The sequence below is a fragment of the Rhinopithecus roxellana genome, chromosome 22 (assembly GCF_007565055.1).
Source record: "Rhinopithecus roxellana isolate Shanxi Qingling chromosome 22, ASM756505v1, whole genome shotgun sequence".
NCBI classification, from domain to species: domain Eukaryota; kingdom Metazoa; phylum Chordata; class Mammalia; order Primates; family Cercopithecidae; genus Rhinopithecus; species Rhinopithecus roxellana.
The window spans coordinates 2,331,193-2,344,896 of record NC_044570.1 but is presented as its reverse complement, the minus strand read 5'-3'; the positions used below and the strand labels follow the sequence as shown (position 1 = coordinate 2,344,896).

Sequence of the window (13,704 nt, the reverse complement as noted above, 5' to 3'; positions counted from 1 at the left end):
GCATTGAGTGTCTGTGGGCTTTTCTTGGTGCACGGTCAAGTTGTCCATGGATCTAGCATTCTGAGGTCTGGAGGATGAAAACTCTATTCCCAGGCCCCCAACAATCATTTATGTCTCCTTGTGTTTTCAATAGTAGAAATACTGTTGCTGATGACAGGGATCAGGTATAGGTGTCAGATCACAGAATGTATTGGAGAAGTAGCACCAGTATCTTTGAGCCCCACAAATCTTTCTTTTGGCTGGAGTCCAGTGGGGTCAGATTATCCCACTCAGTAAGTGCTTCACAAGCTGGATAAGAAAAAATGCTTTCTTTGAAACAGTTAGAGAATATGATACAGTATTAAAGTTTCATGTATTAAACACAGGCTTAGCTTTAATCATTATGAGTTCACTCCTTCAAAACTTTTGCAATTAAAATGAGTGTATTCAGTGCATTGCAGTTAGAACTTTATATAAACAAAATATTAGAGATTTCCCAGTTTTAACTGAGATTGCTCTGATTCATAAATCTATAACCTTCACAGAAATATCTGCTTTCTTCCCCACAGTAAATATTGGTAATCGCTTTGTCTGTACTCAGAGTTTTGATATGAGATAAAGTCACCAGGGATGGTGTGTTTAAAATCATATCAGAAGTGTAAATTCTTCTTTCTTAGTGTAAAACTGAATACCACTTAACAAGTCAATCCATCTTAGAGGGGGACTGCATAAATTAGAACACACTGAACTGCAAGTTATGTACCTGCAAACAGAATTAAGTGATTCTTCATGTACTGACAGATATGTGACTAATTAAAAAACAAAGTTAGCAATATCGTCTACTTTATATACTCATATGTCTAAAAATAACACATAGCTGTATTTATGGATTAATTCAAGCCCAGAGATAATTTCTGGAACAGGAATATAAAATTAGTGGTCAGTTAATAATTGCTAGTTCATATTCTCTTATGTATTTGAAAATATAAGTAACCACATAAAACAGTTAGCTAAAGTGTTTAACAACAGCAGAGTTGTTTTAAAGATATCTCTTTGCAAATATGTATTTACCATGTCAAAACAGTCATTAAATAAATTAACCAAAAATTGTATTTAAAAAGCAAATTTCTCTCTACATAGATCTCATAACATAAAAGAAGACCTGATCTCTTAAGCAGTGAGTTTACCTGGAAACTCCTACAATGTGCTAGAAAAAATACACAGAAATAAATATATAATATAATTTCATATTTACTAAAGTCTATAGAATAGGTTTGTTATGTATATAATTAACACTCAGATTCCTCTTGAAATGCACTAAATTTTATGTTATTAAATGTTAATTGCTGACACTATGTCTCACTTTGTGTTTCAGTTCTGTGTAAGCTTGAAACATACCCTTTGGTGGAATATATGTGGACATTTAGAAGTAACAAAATGCACTGAAATCTTCCTTTTCATATCCTAATTTTGCAAATCATGTCATTCTTAGAATTTAACTAAATAATGAAGTAACTTCAATTTTGGGGTTATGAAAGACTTTTAAATGCATACATTTAAAATATGAACTTTTTATAGCATCAATTAGACTCCTTGTTAGAGTAACATTTTCAGTAATTTTTTCACCTCTGGTTAAAACAACTCACAGTGTTAAGTTACCGAAACCAACAGCAGGAATGCATTAACGAAATGCACCTTCCGCTGGGCGCGGTGCCTCAAGCCTGTGTTCCCAGCACTTTGGGAGGCCCAGACGGCGGATCACGAGGTCAGGAGATCAAGACCATCCGGGCTAACATGGTGAAACCCCATCTCTACTAAAAAATAAATAAATAAATAATAATAATAATAATAATAATAATAATAATAATAATAATAAAGAAAACTAAAACTAGCCGGGCGAGGTGACGGGCGCCTGTAGTCCCAGCTACTCGTGAGGCTGAGGCAGGAGAATGGCGTAAACCTGGAAGGTGGGCTTGCAGTGAGCTGAGATCCGGCCACTGCACTCCAGCCTGGGCAACAGAGCCCGGCTCCGTCTCAAAAAAAAAAAAAAAAAGGAAAAAAGAAATGCACCTTCTTGAAAAAATTTATATTCTCTCACTAAACTTCTAATTACATACCTGATGGCTACAAACGTTTGGGCTAGTTGACCAAATCAAAGAAAAATCATGAGTCATTCTTTTTCTAAATGAAAAAATAACATTTCAAACCAAACTCAAGTATAGTAATCAATAAATGGGTTTATAAATTAAACGACTCACTAGTTATTGCTTTGTGTAGGTCAAATATTACAGTCAAAGCCTACTCTCTTTTTTGATTTTTTTGTACACAGTCAATAGTTGGTGCTACAAGTAGCTCAAAGCCAGGATTCATGGTAGTGGGTGAGCTACGGATTGAAACCCCTTGCTCTGCTGGCAGTTCTTACTTCTCATACATTGCAGGTGAAATTTTCATGCAGGAAGATGACAACATCAATTAATGTTTTGGAAGTGAGAGAAAGTAATCACATTATTTTTCACAGAAAACCTAGCTTGTAAAACATAATTAAACATTTCGTATCTTGAATGAATTTTGAATTTTCTTACAGAAAAAGTTTCTTTAAAAAGAGCCATTTATATCAATAAATGTAATCGGTTTCCAAAGTTATCTTTTCAAAGAAAATTTCCACAACCTGAGAGTTTTACACAAAAGAAAATGACATTCTAAATAGAATAACTCTTTTAATTCACATTAATGGAAATACATTCATGTCCAATGAATAGAATGCATTAAAGTTATATTATTTTTCTTGTCTTATGAGACATATGAAGAAACTCATAAACTCATGATATGGAAAATAAAGCGTTGCAAGTTGCTATGTTCTCAACTAAAAATTCAATCAAGGGCCAACCATATTGGCTCACGGCTATAATCCCAGACTTTTGGATAGTGAGGGAGGCAGATTACTTGACGTCAGGACTTGAGACTAGTCTGGCCAGTATGGTGAAACCCCATCAGTGTGTTGGGCACAGATGCAATTTCAGATAATCAAAAGGCTGAGGCAGATTAATCCCTTGAAGCTGGGAGGCAGGGGACTGCAGCACGCCAAGATTGCACCACTGCACTCCGCTGAAGAGACTGTAATTGTGCAGCACGCCAAGATTGCACCACTGCACTGCAGCTGAAGAGACTGTAAGAGTCGATCCTCAAAATGAAAGAAAAGAAATGCTGTCCAGTAAAAATTGAAATATATTGCTTATTTACTTTTCAGTACAGTTTCTTGAAACTGATTTGTACTTATTTTACAAAATGTCTTAAGTGTGTGGCGCACATTTCAAAGTTACCAAAACCACTACAAAAATGAATACTTTTAAATTTTTTCTTCAGTTAATTTTATTTTATATTAAGTTTTGTGGTATATATGCAGACATGCATATTTATTTCACTGGTAAACAATGCCATGTTTGTTCACTGAACCCATCAACCCATCCCGTAGGTATTTAGCCCTGCGTAAATTAGCTATTTTTCCTGAAGCTCTTATTTTCCTGCCCCCTGACAAACGCAGATGTGGTGGTTCCCCTCCCTGTGTCTACGTGTCTTAAATGTTCAGTTCCCATGCATGAGTGTGAACATGCAGTGTTTGTTCCTTGTTGGTTTGTTTAAGTTTGCTGAGTATGATGGCTACAGCTTCATTTATGTCCCTTCACAGTACATGACTTTGTTCCTTTTTATGACTGCGTGTGATTTTGTGGTGTATTGGTACCACACTTTCTTTATCCAGTCTGTCGCTGATGGGCATTTGGCTTAATTCCATGTCTTTGATAATGTGAATAGTGCAGTAATACACATACATATGTATGCATCCTTGTAATTGAGACTTATTTTGGGGTGTGGGGGGTATATACCCAGTAATGAAATGGTGAGTCCATGGTATTTCTCATTCTAGATACCTGATGAATTGCCACACACTTTTCCACCTCGTCTGTACTGAGTTACATTCCAAACAACACGTATAAACATTCGTATTACTGTACTCCTCACTACCATCTGTTGTTTCATGGGTTTTTAGTAATCACCATTTCCCCTGGTCTAAGATAGTACTCATTGCGGTTTAGATTTCTTTTCCTTCGTAACTGGTGAGTTGAGCATTTGAGATGAAGATGGAAGACCCATAACTCTTTTCTTACCCCAATTGTGGCCTTTTGATGTCAGCTCTTCGGCACCCATTTCACCTGTGGTTTTAACACGAGCCTGCAAAAAAAGAAGTACTTGGGGCTTAACTTATATGATAAAGATAGTCCACAGTGGCTTCACAAGACACGAACATATTGGGTATTTCTTCCATGAATAAAGGGTTACATTTGCGCTTAGTGGAAGAGGCCGAAGCTGCTCATCATCCTCCAATGCACAGCAAAAGCTCCTCACAAAAAGAAATTGTATGAGAACAAAATGTCAAAACCCAAGGATCAAAATTCTGTGAGTAAGGTTTATAATCTAGTGGAAGAATGCTAATCTGAAGCCCAATGCCATGCATTACAGAAGTTTATTTTCAAAGAATATATGTCGATATCAGTAAGAGGGATAGGGTGGTTCAATGCAACTGCCAATCTTTCAACTTTTATTTCTGAAAGAGTTTGAAATATAATGATTTTCACTTAAGGTTAAAAACTTTCCAAATGTAGGAGACTGAATTATAAGTATTTCAAGATCCAGAGAGAAGAAGGCATTCAAACACACATAGCTATCCTTTTTGTCATGGGATTTGGGGGAGTCACCTTGCCTGTTGAAGACCTCTGTGGCCCGTGGTGCCTTTGCTGAGTTTTGCTCAGGCCTGCTAAGGTTGCTCTACCCACTCTGCCTGATAGGCCGCACTCAAATTGCTTTATGGGCCAGGATTTATCACGTTCCAGTGGCAAACGTGAGGTAGAGTGGCAAGTGGTATATAAGCAAATGTGGGGTCCAGCTGCTATGCACTTACAGGACCCACCAGCTGTGGCAAAGCAGGAAAATTAGGTGGCCATCTCACTGAGAAGCAGCAGCTGGACCAAGCGTTACGTTAGGGAGCTTCCACAGCTGATATGGGGAATGCAGTGATACCCAGGTTTGTGGATACAGAAACAGCAAAACCTCTAAGCGGGATACACAGCCCTGGCTTTGAGAGACCCTAGTTCTGTGCACCCTGAAGGTCACAACTACTCTTATGTTTGCCTTTGACAATGTGATGAGCAAGAGACATCTTTTTGTTCCTGTTTGTGTTACAGTTCTTTCAGCTCCACCATTCAATGATTCTCAAACAGTTGTTCTGCATCCAGGAAGATTGAGGTAGATGGACAAGTGGAGAGTGGAAATTATAGATAAGATTTATCCCTTGGGTGGGAGGCTCGTCTCCACAGCTGCTAGTCTGAAAAGTCCTCAAATCTGGTTGAGTCCAGGAATTTTTGTGCTTCAGAGGAAAGAAAGTGCTTCCTGATTAGATTATTTGGCAACAATACATGCCTTTCAAAAAAGCACCAGTGGTTCCCATTCTTGTCCATCAGCCTAGGACCAGACTTCAGTCTGTTCCTGGCTTGAAGGTGGAGACTTAGTGGGGATCAGCAAATTTATCAACACGAGCCTGTAATGACTAAACCGAGTGTGAATATAACTGGCTTGAGAGATACAGACTATTAGTTTGGCATGTGTCTGTGTGAGTGTTGCCTAAATGAGATTATCACTTGGGTCAGTGGGCGGAGGAAGGCAGAAGCACCCTAAGCATTCTAAGAAGGTAGTTACAGTGTAGAGTGGGGTGACGACTTGAACTGTAAAGATGAAATCAGCCTACTACTCCACAATGGAGGGAAGGAAGACTATGCATAAAATACAGAAGATGCATTAGGGCGTGTCTTAGCACTACCATGACATGTGTTTAAAGTCAATGGGAAACTACAATGGCCCATTCCTGACAAGACTACAGTTGGATCAGAACCTTCAGGTATTAAGCTGTGGATCACTCATCAGGATAACAGAAACAATAACAACAACCGCAACAGAACAATAAAGACTGCAACCTTCTGAGGTGCTTCCTGAAGACAAAGGGAACAAACAATGTGTAATAGAAGTTAGTCATCCATAGCTGTCATAGACACCTGATCAGTTGCAGAAATTAGGATGTCAATTGTCTTACATATATCCTCCTTCTTTTGTTAAAAAAGGTTTGTGCACGTATACACGTGTACTAAGAAATCATCTGTTTTTATTTTCCTTTATCATGTTACACCAAAATTCATTGAATTTTTAACACATTTGCATATTGTTAAACTTTGTGAAATAGTGGTTTGGTATTGGGGATTGTTGCACTCCTGGTTGTAAGAGGATGATTGTATTATGTGACGTATAATTAAGACCTCATTTTATCTGTATTTGAAGATTATGTACTATAGCAGGAGATGGGTATTGATTCAAGTCGAAAAGGGGTGGACTTCTGATGGTTAATACTGAATGTCTTATTCATTGGAGTGAACGATACAGAGTATTAATTGCCAGATATGTTCTTCTTGAGTTGTTCCCAAAAAAAAAAAAAAAGATTTATATTTCAGTCAATAGGAAGATCTACATTAATCTGGTGGGCACAATCTAAATAAGTTCTAGCGAATATCAAGCACACAGAACACGTCAAAAAGCAAGATGGGCCTAGCTTCCAAACATATATCTGTCTCCTATGCTGGATACTTCTTGCTTTCTTGTTCGCAGACCCAGACCCAAGTTCTTGAGTTCTGGGACTCAGACATCCACTCATTGTTCCTCATTTGCAGGCAGCCTATTGTGATCCGGTCTGTAAGTAATTATAACCTCCCTGCATACATATATATGTATATTTATATATATGTCTATATACATGTATATGTGTATGGTATATAAATATATAAAGCTATGGCAAATTACACAGTTGTAAGTATTCTCAAAAAGCGATTACTTGAATAAATACTAAAACTGTAAACCTTTAAAATAAATCAGCTTTTTTTTGATGTTGATATCATAAACAAACTTCATACAAATTCCAATATATATATGGAATATGTACATATAATATATATATTTGGAATATTTATATATATATATATTATATATATATATATTTCACACTCTCTGTGTTGTTCTAGGAACAGAATGAAAATGTAGGCCACAGACACTGATGAAAAAAGTAGAACATGGGGATAGCCTGTACAATATATCCACATATGCCCAATAAGAAAACAAGGCAGAAGCTGAAAATCCCTTTGCCATTTTTGACTAAAACAAATCCACAACTTCACAGAGAAGGGAACAAGGACCAAAGGAATAAAAAGCTTCTGTCATTCATGTAATTAGCAGACTCAGAAAATACACACTTCTCCTTTGTGGACTTGATACCCAGTAGGCTCAGCTGGTTGTGGTGTAATACTTTTCTTTTCTATGTGGACATCTTTTGGAATGAGAGGCAATATACATGACTTATTCCATTCAACTTCTGCTTTTCCTCAGCCTGTGTTGCAGACAACGCTTTTATTTGCCTCTCATTTTCCAGGCCAGCCACCTGAACTGAGCTGAGTAATGCTTCCTTCAAGACAGTCCACAGATACCTCCAAAATTTCATACTTTCCAGTTCATAAAATATTCTGACCCAGCTGTACAGTTGGAAACTCTCAAAAATCCCCTCTTTATTCAGGAGAGCTTTCTTCTTTTGCTTATTAACCATTTCTCCCTACTTGAACTTTGCATCATCAAGACTCCTTAATTATTGTGGCCATGAGACATTACTTCAGCCTATGATCGGTCCTAGGCCAACATCTCAGGCCAAGCTGACACTTCAACTCCTTCTTAGTTCACGGTCAAGTGGCAAGGCTGAGCACAGTAGCTTCTGTAAGTCATCACTTCATGTCCTGATGAATCCAAGTACAAGGTTCAGGGTCCAGCTGAATAATGCTTACTCCAAGACACCATTCCTTTACTTCTCTGCCTTTAGAAACAGTAATCCCAGCCTCATAGTAGGCAAAACCACTTGCATTCCACCACCACTGTGAAGAGTTTTTACTTTCACTTTTAAAAGTTTTGCTTCAAACTGTTTTGCATCCATTTCCTTAATTTTCTTGGTCGTGCCTCACAATTAGAGAATGCTACATTGTGGTGCACTAATGAGACTGCAATGATTGAAGTCTGGGAATTGAGCTCTGGGATGCATAATTCTTCCGAGAAACAACTGACAGACTGGCCTCACACTGTGATACACACCCATGGCAGCCGTCAACATATAGTGGTCACCAACACAGGCTGGAATGGGTCAGCCTAGAAACTTGAGGGGACAGCAACAAGCAAGCAAGCCATAATTATGCATTTTGGAAGTTCAAAGAAAGAGACAAAGAATCAAGGAGACAATTTAACAAAATACTTGTAAAAAAATGCAACAATTTAAGACAATAAATTAGCACCCAACAGGTTCAACAAACTCCAAGCAACAGAAACTCGAAGGAACAAAACTCAAAATTACCTGATAATTACTGGTTAGGGCAAATACAAAGAGAATTTTGAGGATTTTCAAGAGAAGCAAGGGAAGTAGCTAGTCATGCAAAAGGGGACCTTCAAAAATACCAGTGGACTTCTTATCTGTCCTTATCTGTCTTCTTAGTCCCCGCTACTTGGGAGCATGCGGCGGGAGATTGGCGGGAACCTGAGAGGCGGAGCTTGCAGTGAACCGAGATCGCACCACTGCACTCCACAGCCTGAGTGACAGAGCCAGATCCTGTCTCAAAGAAAAAAAAGAAAGAAAGAAAGAAAGAAAGAAAGAAAGAAAGAAAGAAAGAAAGAAAGAAAGAAAGAAAGAAAGAAAGAAAGAAAGCAAAAATAAATGTCTTATGGAGTACTTCAGGGTAGAAAGAACACACACTCAAAAGCTATACGAATAAGCAAATTTAAGGTAAAGATGAATACATGAAAAAAATCCAAGATGAAATAATTAACAATGTGCACCTCCACAATTTGTTCTCAATATAACTTAAAACAATAATATATTTAATAAAAAAGTCTATGACTAATTTTTGTTTTTGACATGCAATGCATAAACGTATAATTTTGATAATTCAGTAAATGAAATGGTGCAGTTAAGTTACATGGGAGTAACGATTTTGTATGTTACTAAATGTAAGCTAGTACAACATTAAAATTGTTATAACATTAGAATGTTCAATATAATCGTCATAGCAACCACAGTTAAACAAAGAAACACAAAAGAGTAACTGGCAGGAAGCATGCTTTCTGTACTACAAAAGAGGATAGGGGCTGTGGATTTAACTACTCTTCTCTGAGGCTACTGAGCAAGCTATCATGCACCATGAGACAAAGCCTAAGCTGTTCCACTAGGGACTCATCCATACGCAGAACCTGGTGAAGCACTGGAGGCAGAAAGAAGTGACGAGGTGGAGAGGCAACTGAAACAAAGTTGGCACAGCAACTGCTCCAATCCTGTGTCTTTCTTCATGGCTTCCCAGGAGTTTGAGGTTGAAACAATTGCTGACAAAAAACAAGACAAAAATGAGAATACAGTGGATTTGGTTTGGTGGAAAGGTTATGACAAACAGGATGACATTTGGGAACCAGAACATCACCTCATGAACTGTGAAAAATGTATACATGATTTTAATAGATGACAGCCTGAGAAACAGAAAAAAACTAGAATGGACCAGGACAAGGAAATTTGTTCAAACAATGCCAGAAGAAGAACTTCCAGATCCACCAAAGCGGACTATCCTAAGAGCTTTCCTAAAACATCAGTGACTGGCAAACAACCCGGATCCAAAAGCAGCCAGTTATTTGCTGCCAGCAAGAATGTTAGGAGAAAGGCAGCTTCACTTCTCACCGACACAAAGGATATGGAGTTAATAAATTCAACTCTCAAGACATTTGCACCTGACAGTCCTGTTGACAACAGAAAACTGTGAGCGGCTTTCAGGAACTCAAGAAACTGAACCCTATTGCAGTATCAGCAGGACCTGGTGGACTTCAAGGTGACAGAAGGGAAACCAGTCAGGGACCCTTTGTCAGGTCCCAGTGCAGAACAAGCTGGAATAGAAAACAGGACCCTGCTACAGCCACTAATGTCTCAGATGTCTGGCTCAGTTACTGTTTCCATGGCCACAGGCTCAACTCCCCAAAAAGCTATAGTGGTATTAATAGACCTATTAGCAGCCACTGGAACAACAGACACACGTACATCAGTTCCAAGAGTGAAAGGTAGCAAAAGACATGTTACTGATGATGGCAGAGACCAGACTTTTGTCAGGAAAATGTACTTCACCATAAGGCTAACAGAGAGTGCCAGCACATACAGAGACATTGTAGTGAAAGAAGAGGATGGATTCACCCAGATATTGCTATCAACCAGATCGACAGAAAAAAATGCACTGAATACAGAAGTAATTAAAGAAATAGTGAATGCTCTGAATAGGGCTGCTGCAGATGACTGCAAGCTTGTGTTGTTCAGTGCAGCTGGAAGTGTCTTTTGTTGTGGTCTTGATTTTGGGTATTTTGTGAAGCATTTAAGGAATGACAGAAACAGAGCAAGCTTCGAAATGGTGAACACCATCAAGAACTTTGTGAATACTTTTATTCAGTTTGAAAAGCCTATTGTTGTGTCAGTCAATGGCCCTGCTATTGGACTTGGAGCTTCCCTGCTGCCACTTTGCAATCTAGTGTGGGCAACTGAAAAGGTGTGGTTCCAAACCCCTTATACGACCTTTGGACAGAGTCCAGATGCGTGTTCTACTGTTACATTTCCAAAAATCATAGGTGAAGCATCTGCCAATGAAATGTTAATTGCTGGATGAAAATTGACAGCACGGGAGGTGTGTGCTAAAGGCCTGGTCTCTCAAGTGTTCTTGACTGGAACTTTCACTGAGGAGTTTATGATTCAAATTAGGGAGCTTTCCTTATATAATGCAGTTGTGCTAGAAGAATGTAAGCCCCTTGTTTGCTGTAATATTAAGATGGAGTTGGAAGAGGTCAATGAGAGAGAGTGTGAGGGGCTGAGGAAGATCTGGGGCTCAGCCCAAGTGGTAGAATCCATGATACAGCATGTTGAAAATAAAATTAGTGAGTTTTAATTGTCAATATTTCTGCTCAGGACCCAAGAACTAAGCCAAAAATACATCATGAGGTGCAAGATGCCCGAATCCATCTTCATAGCACAAAACAATTTCACCCAAGGTGAAGGCTTGGAAGCAGATCTGGAAATGTCCAAGCTATGTCTTTAAATTATCATGGCATTTTTTTTTAGCACTGTAACTTTAAAAGAATTAATAAAACATTTCCTTGAACAAATGTGATTAATTTATACACACATAAGTGCAAATATAAAAGCAGACTGTTGGGTACTAGACTGTTCTTGCAAGCTCTAATTTGTATCTATGGCTACTACTATATAAAAGATCAGAATTGCATTTTATTAGAGGTGGATGACAGAGAATTCTGTAATAATGTTCATTTTTCTTATTTTTATATCCTAGAATGCAGAGTCTACTGGGGTAGGAGGCAGCCTCAGCTTCCCTCCCACAAAGAGACACACAGAACTATTAGAGACGGTGCCCTTGACTTTACAGTGTCACAAATAATTCAGAGACACAAAATTTTGAGTTAAAAAACTTATCTTTTAGAATAAATATTTCTGAACCAAAATTCCCTGATTATCATTCTCTAAACTGAACATATGATTGGAATATATGGTGAGAAATCACTTGACTTTCTTTTCTTTTTAAATGTCTAGTTCTTAACCAGTTAACAAAAGACAATTTTATCTCTCCAAAGTAAAACTTGTTGCACCTTATTAGTGAATTTTGGATTCTTTTTGGTGGAAATAGCCACTTTCAAATAGTTGTAATGTGCACATTTAGGTTCCTTAGACTATGTTGTAGTTACACTAAAATTGTGGAGGCATTACTAAAGGCAGAAATTTCTTTCAAAATAAAGAAAAGACCCCTACACTCTGTATGACATTTAACATTATCAGTTTCTGTTTTTATGTGTGTACAATTTTCTGGAACACCCTGCATTTTCAGTCACCCAGAAGCTCTCTGAATCCTGTGCTGTTGGTTTTCACAGAGGCTGCATTACATAGGCATAATTCAATGACCCTCTGGTCACTGGTAATGAATGCCACCTTTGTTACAGGATTTCTAGGATGTGGCTTCACCAGCCAAGAATCTCTGTGGATGATGGTACATTTCCACAAGTTTCCCTTGGGCCTGCTTGTCTAAATTTACACCCCCATCTTGCAGGTTGCACTCAGCTCAAACTATGGGCTTGAGTTTCATTTCGCTGTGGATGCACCAGGCACAGAATGGAGGCAGATGTATGAGTGAGTGATATTTGACTCCAGTCACTGTACACAGCTACACATGTTATCTGTGATGAGGCATGCAGGTCAGGTGCTGGTACAGGTGACAGCTCCCTGCAAATATTTAGGTGAATCAACCATACCACAAGCTTTCTCTCCTGCAGGTACTGAAGAATGCAGGGGCATCCAGAAACAAAGAAACACCAGAAACTTCAGGGATAGAAAAATGTCATCACAGCCCTGGCTTGGGAAAGCTTTAGATCTGGTCTCTTTTAAAGGCAAAAGTCCTGATTTCAATTTTATTTTTCCTCCTTTTTTTTTTTTTTTTTTTTTTTAAGTATGTATGGGACAACAATGGCTTAAATTACAGTTTTTAAAGGGTTCTGTCTCTCTTGCTAATGGAAATTAGGATGTGTTTTCTTCACTCTTTGACTGCTTTTTATTTATCATGACATGCTATAGAAGAAATGTCGATTGGCCCAACATTTTTCTTGTGTCTGTAGAGGTGTCTATTTCTCAGAAGCAGTAAGATTTTGGCTTAGGTATAACAAAACATCTTCTCATGTAAGACCAAAACCATGGGCTAGATATTAGAAATGCTCTATATATTTATCGATGTATCAGAAACCTTCCACAGGTCTTACTTTATTTATTTAAGGTACTGTAATGAAAAAGAAACTTGCACTTTACTGGCACCTCATTCCTTTTGTATTTCCCATAGGGGAAGTAATGGACTTGGAGTGTTGCTTGTTAAAATGGGAAAACTGATGATGATGTGACCAAAAGAGTCTCTAGACCAAGATCAGAAAGGCTGAGGCAACACAATTTGGTTTTGATTGTATCCATGGAGAATGTTTCTCTGATGTTTGGGAGTTGTTTACTGTGGTGTTTTCTGATATGACTGCTAAGAAGGCATGAACAATTTTACAATATTTATAAAGATTTGGGTTGTCTCACAGTGCAAAAAGCTTTGCACATAGGAAACTTCCAACAATATGCCTTCCCACACTTAGAAACTATCTAAGTCTGCAATTCTATTGACAAAGAAAAACTATATAGTTGTGGTGGATTATTGGTAAAAATTCAACAAGCAGAGAAACAGCCTGAAAAATCAGGCCACAGACACAAATTTATGATACTGCACAATCCTACAGCCCAAGAAAATATTTTTTTAAAGGCCCAACTTGTGTGTGTGTGTGTGTGTGTGTGTGTGTGTGCTTAAGACATGCCCACAGCTACTCAGATTAAAAAAGAAAAAAAGACCCCCCATTAAAATGTTATGTCTTTTGTCTTTTGTGTAACCAGAGGACTTTCAGGAAATAGCGTCTCTGTTTTTCTGAACATGTGCACATTTTCCTCCAGTTTGTTACAAAGCGCATGATATATTACTGAACATGCTTTAGACTACG

At 38.1% G+C, this 13,704-nt stretch overlaps 1 pseudogene; it reads left to right on the top strand.

Annotated features, from left to right (window-relative positions):
• The first annotated feature begins 9,443 nt into the window (after window positions 1-9,443).
• On the top strand, window positions 9,444-11,066 carry LOC115895660 (annotated as a pseudogene).
• Window positions 11,067-13,704: the final 2,638 nt, after the last annotated feature.